Source organism: Vombatus ursinus, unplaced genomic scaffold, assembly GCF_900497805.2.
Source record: "Vombatus ursinus unplaced genomic scaffold, bare-nosed wombat genome assembly UNPS02014818.1, whole genome shotgun sequence".
Taxonomy (NCBI): Eukaryota; Metazoa; Chordata; class Mammalia; order Diprotodontia; family Vombatidae; genus Vombatus; species Vombatus ursinus.
Window position 1 is genome coordinate 66065476 of NW_020954596.1, and position 7986 is coordinate 66073461.

Sequence of the window (7986 nt, forward strand, 5' to 3'; positions counted from 1 at the left end):
AATCTGAGATATGGAAGGAATCTCAGAGGCCATATATAGTCCAAAATACACACATATGCACATACACATACACATACACATATATATATATATATATACATATACATAGCTGTGTATATTATAATACAAAAATCCCCACTATAATATACAAGAGGTTTTTGTCCAACCTTTGCTGGAAGATCTCCAACAAAGGGGAACTCACCAACACTCGAGGTAACACATTAAACTTTGAGATATTTCTAATGGTTAGGAAGTTTCGTTTTGTTTTGTTTTGTTTTCATGACAACCAGCCTTTTTTCCATAGGTCCCATAATCCTGGTTGTATCTTCTGGACCCAGTTTGTGAGTCAGTTAACAAAAATTTATTAAGGGCTTAACATAACAAAACTAATTTTTCTTCCACATGAAAGCCCTTCAAATACTTGAATGCCATTATCATGTCTATCCCCAACCATACTCTTCTTTTCTCTTCTTCTGATTAAACATACCCAGTTTGTTCAACTGATTCTTATATGTCATAAATTCAAGACTTTTAACCATACTTTTTGCCCTCCTCCGGAAACTCTCCAACTGACATATCACTTATTGTGAAGTTATACTTTTTAATGTACTCAGCTTCACTAGAACAGGCAGCCCTATTCTTGAAAATGTACTTTTCTAAATAAGTAGCACCAATATAAACATCAGTGGTGAACAATAAAACAAAAGACATTGAATGGTTACATCAATGGAAAAAAATATTTATATCATAAGTAACAAAGATGCAAGCACATATATCAAAGAGTAAGTAAATGAGAAAGAGTATTGGGAATTCAAATATGGACAGGGGAGACTTTGAAATAAAAATCAGAATATTCATTTGCTGTTAGTGATGAAATGGGAGGGTCATAACTTGGAATATGAAATCTAAATATTCCTACATTTGCCTTAAAATATAACCAAGATCAAGAAAATTCCATCCTCTAAATAGTTTATTGTAGAGAACAGAATATCCCTTATTAAAAAGCAAACCCCCATTTTTTATGCTGTATCTTCAAAAAGATAGGTAAGGATTAAAATAAAGGCACTAATGGAATTTGAAAGTCAAAATATTCAAAGCCAAAAATTTAAGAACCAATCATTTAAAATACATACACCAAGAACATATCACATCACATCAATTACATCACAAATAGTAATGCTAAATACAAAGAATGAGAGTTCTGTTTAAGAATTACAATGCAAAATACAATCAAGAGGAAATCTATGGAATCCTTTCAGTGCCTTAGTGAGTTAAACATGATGAGTATATATACAGATTTTTAAGAGTTTGAAGAAATTAATCTTTAGGAGTTTCTTTGTTAATAGGTGAGAGGAATAGCAGAAAAATAGAAGTAAGACCATGAAGGAGAGGGGAGGCCATAATGTGGTCCACTCTTGGGAACAATAAAGAAAATAACAACAAAAAGGGAACTAAGACAGTCAGTCAGTCAATAAGCATTTATTAGAAGCCTCCTATGTGCCAGCTACTATGGTAAGCTGCTGGGGTTCCAAAAATTCAATGAAACAAATCCAACCCCTTTCATTTACTTTCAGTGTCATCAGTTCCTGCCTCAGAGAATGGGACATTTTTTAAAGCTGTTCATTGAATTGGTACAAACAATTTTATGACTGACAGATGAAACACTATCAATGTCGTAAACATGAGCCTACAAATGTGGAACAATTGATGCACTTTAAAAAATGTCTTAACTTCCTCTTCAATGGTAACAGAAGTATCAAAATAAAATGAATTACTAAATTTTATAGAACTATTTAACAGTGGCCCTTAATATTGTAACTTCTCATCCTATCTCTAAATGGGTTTGCATTTTTTGAAGTTCAAACAAATTCAACTGAAAAGTTATTTCTTGCCCTACTAGCCTCATATGCCAATGATATCCCCCTAACCCACTAGCCCAGGAAAAAATGCATTTTACAGACTCTCCAGAATTGGCAAGGGGCCATGCAACTATAATCTCAGCTACAGGGGAGGCTGAGATAAAAGAGATCTGCCAGATCTCTTGAGCTCAGGAGCTTTGAATTGTAGTAGAACAAAAGCTTTTGGGGTATTGACACTAAGCCACCTCAGTATAATGATCTCCTTTGAGCAAGGGTCTTACAAGGCTGCCTAAAGAGGTACAAACCAGGACAGGTAGGAATAAACTTCTCCTGGGCTGACCAGTAGTGGGTTTAGGCATATGAGTAGTCCATGCACCTTTGGTCTGAGTGGGAAGAAAAGGAAAAGGAGGAAGAAGAGGAGGAGGAGGAGGAATGTATGCCTCGAAATACTTCTTTTATAATACAACACTGTGGTATCCTATAGTACAGGAAAACTGAACCTTTTACTCCCAAATATAGAAATAAAGAAATAATGAAGACCAGCCAGATTCTCCTCTCATGTCATTCTGCTTGTCCTAAAGTAACTATTCCAGGATAAGATGATGAAAGTCAGCCTTTAAATGGAGTCACACACTATCAAAAGACATTCCCTTCAAGAAGTTTATAATAAACTCAAAAAAAGCATATCTTTAAGGTAATATACTTTGGGCAGGATTAAGTACAGGATAACATTGCAGTCAGTATTGTCAATAAAAACAAATGCACATATCCCCAAATGACGAAAGTCACAGCAGAACAGCTGAGCAATGTGCAAAATGTTAAAATGTGAATACCTATTATAGTTAAAAGGGCCCCTGGCAAATATTCATATACATCCACCCTGTTGTAATTCTTACCTTATGCAGTCCCTTTAGGCTTCTATAAAAGCACAGCTAACATGTTTGTGGACCAATTGCTGACAGCTGATGGGAATTCAAGCTCTTTATGATACTTCAACTTGAAAATCTTTCTTTTTCAATTCTACCTTTAAAAATTTGTCACATAAGGTTGTAACATTTTCTTATACTGACAGTGTTTTTCTTCTGGGAAAGTTATGGAAATGTATAAGTATGATTTCATCATTACATTTATTGATAACATTTAACCTTTGTGAGACTGGGAAGTTAAATAGTGTCATGAAGTTTTATCAGTGAGAAAAAAAATGTCTTACAATGATTAAGTAACCCATGTAAAGTTGGACAGTAAGATTATATTGAAGAATTCATTCACTTGGAAAGTACAGGTCTCTGAAAAATTGCAATTATCTAGAGCCGGCATCCAATTCTCTAAGAAAGGAACCCTTACAACGAAATATAAAAATTAAGCATTTCACATTTTTTTTGCTTGTTTGGTTTGGGTCTTATCTGTGATTTCATTGGCATAGGAAATTCTTTCCCTCTACCAATTCAGATCAGTAGCTAGTCTGTACTTCAGTCTCACTGAGTTGCCCATGATCACAGATCTACTCTGCATCAGAGGTGGGACTTGACCTCTTGTATTCCTGACTCTGAGACCAGCTCTTTATACACCGTGCTGTGCTGTAAAGAATTCTTTTGGGGGAAAATGGAAGTAGCTATCCTTCCCCTGTTTAATAATAAAAAAAGAGCAGAAATTAGAGCCACTGGAAATAACTCATTGCACAAAAAGATAATAACCCATCCCTTCTCACATTTACCACCCTAAGAGCAGAGAACACCTGTAGCCTAAAGAAGAAAAGTATGCTAGAAATAATATTTACAGAATGTTTAAATTTTTATTCAACTATAACCTCACTTGTAAGCCAAAGCTAATCCACTCCTGGCTTTAATTTGCAGGGCTCAATTTTAGTTACCATGGTTATTCTAACATTCCTTGAATCACAGGATTTAGAGAAAAATGTTTTTGTATATAACTTAATTATCTGGGCCCATCAAAGTAAACTTGTGGAATCACAGAATCATAGATTTGAGACCTGCAAGGGTTTGTAGAGATCCAAACTCATTCTTTTTAGAGATTTAAAAAAAAAATGGAAGCCCAGAATGGTTAAGTGATTTGTGCTTTGTCATGCAGGTAGGAAACAGCATAGCTGACGCTAAAACCTGAGTTTTCTGACTCCAAATAAAATGTGCTTTACACTACATAACACCATCTGATATAGAGTTTTCCCAAAGGTCTTAGTGCAGTTCTAAGCTATTAAACCTTAAAAAAATGAAGTAGGGGTACCCTGGATATGCATATATGTTTATGAAAACTTAGTTTTTACATGTAGGATAATAATTCAATAAACACTTATTAAGCACCTAATATAACAAAATCCGTATTTTAGACACTGACTCATAGTGAGCTCTTGATAAATGCTTGTTTCTTTTTTCTTTCCTTCAATAATATTCCAGTGATACTATATGGTTGCAAAACATGGAACAAAACTGTGAGTTACACAAAGAGCAATTAAGAGACACATGCTGGACATGTGGACATGTACAGTGTATCGTCAACATTGGCATGTATGCAAAAACTGACATATTTAAGAAGTTAATGATTGAAAATGTATGTGTATTGCCAATTTACTAAGAAAGGGTAACAAACAGACAGCCTGAGTATTGCACAAATGTTGTTGTCATTTTCAGTCATGTTTGATTCTTGATGACCCCACTTGTGGTTTTCTTGGCAAAGATACCACAGTGGCTTGCCATTTCCTTCTCCAGATCATTTATGGATGAGGAAACTGAGGCCAACAGGATTAAATGACTTGCCCAGGGTGACATAGCTAGGAAGTGTCTGAGGCCAGATTTCCACTCAGAAAGATGAGTCTTTCTGACTCCAGGCCTGGCATTCTCTCCACTGCACACTTAGCTGTATCTATATATTTATCGTTAAAAGACCTAGAGAAAGGAATCCAGTGGGTAGATTCTGTATGGAGTTATGGGAGGATACCCATAAGAAGTATATAGGATAAAAAAATCATGGATTTGTTGTGATCTGTACCATTGAAGAGACTGCCAACATCCATCACACCAAAGATCTGTTGAAATATTAATTTATTGTGGACACCCATTTATTTGGGAATGACAACAAATTATGGTATATGAATGTAATATAACACTATTGTGCCATAAGAAATGATGAAAGGGATAGTTTAGGGGTAACATGGGAAAATCTGTATGAACTGAGACAGATTAAAGTAAACAGAATGAGAACAATTTATACAATAAAAACAGCTTCATAAAAATTAACAACATCGAAAGATTCAAGAATTCTAATCAACACAATGATCAACTATGATTCCAAATTACCAGTAATGAAGAAAGTTACCTACCTCCTGACAGAAAAGAGAGAAACTCAATGTGAAGAACAATAAGACATGCATTTTTGGACTTGGTCACCGTGGTAATTTGTTTTGCTTGACTATGCATGTTTTTACAAGGGTTTTTGCTTTTGTTTTGTTTTGTTTTTGCAATTGATGAAAGGAGGGAGAAAGGGAAAAATGTTTATTGATCAAAAATTACATCAAATTAAAAATATATATTTATTTAGTTTAATAAGCTAGAAGGCTTTAGTATCATCAATTATCAGATAAAGAAGCTAAGACTCAGAAATGTATGTCGACCAAAGTTACATAGCTAGGGTCAGAGCTGTAGGTCTAGGACTTCCCTCCTACTGCGTCTGTCTGTCTGTCTGTCTATCTGTTTCTCCCTCTCTCTCTCTATCTTTCTCTCTTCCTCCCTCACCCTACATATATGTGTGTATGTGTGTATGCATGTGAGATATAGATGTGGATATATTCTTTTGTTTTAATAATATATATATAATATTTATCCTCATATTGTCTTAACATACAAATATGCCTCTTTTCCCTTTCCTTCCCAGAAAGCCTTATAATAAAAAAGAAAAAAGAAAGAGTCAGGGAGCAAAATCACCTAACATATTAGTTAAGTCTGACTAAATGTGCATGTACTGCTCAATATCCATAGCCCTCACCACTATAAAGAAGTGAGGGAGGTACATTCTCTGCTCTCTTTTTGGGGGTCATCTTTGATAACTGGAATTATACAATGGTAAACTCACTTTCAGTGACTGCAGAATTCAAGAATTAATTGTTCCCTTAATGAACCAATCAACAAGTATTTATAAAACACCTACTCTGTGCCAGACACTGTCATAGTCACTGGGGAAACAAGTACAAAGAATAAAATAAATCATACTGACAGTGAGCTTACATTATTTTTTTAATTATTTTTAAATTTTATTTATTTTATTCTGAACTTAAGAAAAAAATCAGAATTTCCATAACATAGTAGAATAAGAAAAAACAAAAAGGTGATTGTACATGTAACTGCAAATCTATTATGTACGACTTGCTATTCCTTTTAAATATATAATAAAGTTATCATGTAACTTTCTTTTTCCCCTTTTTTCTTTCTTACACCCCCATTATATTCTAATAGGGGAGACACCATGTACATGTAAAAATATTAACAGCATAAATATAAAGTTAACAAATACAAAAAATATGTAAAGTATTTCAATTCACCAGTAGCTAGGGAAGAGACTGCCCCAACAATTGGAGGAATCAGGAAAAGCTTCACGCAGAAGATGGTGCTCGAGCTGTCTTAAAGAAAGAGAGGGATTCTATAAGGCAGAAATGAAGAGGTATACATACATGTATGTGGACATGTACACACATGTGTACACATGTATGTAGTCATTTTATTATATTATAAATAACATTACATATCTATTTTCCAGGCATGTGGGTGAGCCAATGCAAAGGCATGGAAGTATGAGGTGAAGCATCATGTTGGAGGGATAATGTACAATGAGGCTGAAAACAAAGCTATGTTAGGAGATGCTTTAAAAGCTAAACAGAAAAGATTTTCTTTGATTCCAGATGCAATATTTATGCTGCAGAAGAGAATAGAAATGAAAGGATAGATAAGGTAATATACCTAGGGTCCCTGAGTCTATGATTAAATATGTCTATAACAATCTTTGGCAAATGATTTCACTTTCACTTGTATTCATTACTCCCCATCACAAGACCATTAGCTAAATTGGTATAGCAAACCCAACTTCAGCCAATGAAAAAAAAAATGAAGGTTTAACATAGCAAGTTATCCTCCCAAGTTCACAAAGCAGGTCAATGATAGAACCAACATTGAAATTCACAGAGCTCAAATCCTCTACTTGCTCTCCCTGAATTCTCTACACAGATAACTCCAATTATTACTTAAGATTTCTGGTAGTATGCTGATATGTAACCAGGAGTTGAATGTGTATACTTGAGCTATGTGGTGTTAGCTTCTCAAACACCAGACGAGATCAAAACCTTCCTTATTTTTTTCCTTCTGATAATGGTAGTCCCACATAAAGGAAACAATTCAAAGTATCTCTTATTTCTAATCATCTAATGTCGTAGTACAGCCTGTTCTATGCTTGAATCCTGGGTCTATGATGTTAAATGAGCTACCTGTATATCAAAAAGTAACTGGAAATTCTTGTCTAATAGGGGCCAAGTTTGTAAACCTGACAAAACCAATGAAACAAAGGTACTTACTATCTTAGGCACTGAGCCTTCCATAAGGATTTTGTTTTTTCAGTTTGAATGGCCCCTTATTTATGCCATGGGGGAAGATAATGACTCCCTCTCAGCATCCAAGATCCATGAAGCTGTTACCAAATATTGTTTAGAGATCTCTGCTGATTATGAAATTATTTCTGTGGAAGAAGCTAAATGTATACTGAACCAAAGACTGAGAGAGCATAAAACATGTGATATTGCAGTTACAAGGCACATAAAATCTTATTGAATCAGTGATAAATATTTGCACTTCAGCAGTTTTAATATTTTACAGACTAACTTCCTCATGGGATATTTACAAAACACACAGACACCTTATTTATTAGGCTTAGAACATAGAGATTCTCAAATCTGATCATGAGGTTACTGCGGTGCCTCTCCTCTGAAAAGTTTTTGGTTAATGACATAATTTGCTGTCCAAAAATTATTTTCCTTCTTAAAAAAAAAAAGCATTTATAAGGTCCATAAAGACAAGTAGACTATAATCTTATCCAAATAAAGTTGCATTTGTTAAAATACCTTGCCATATGT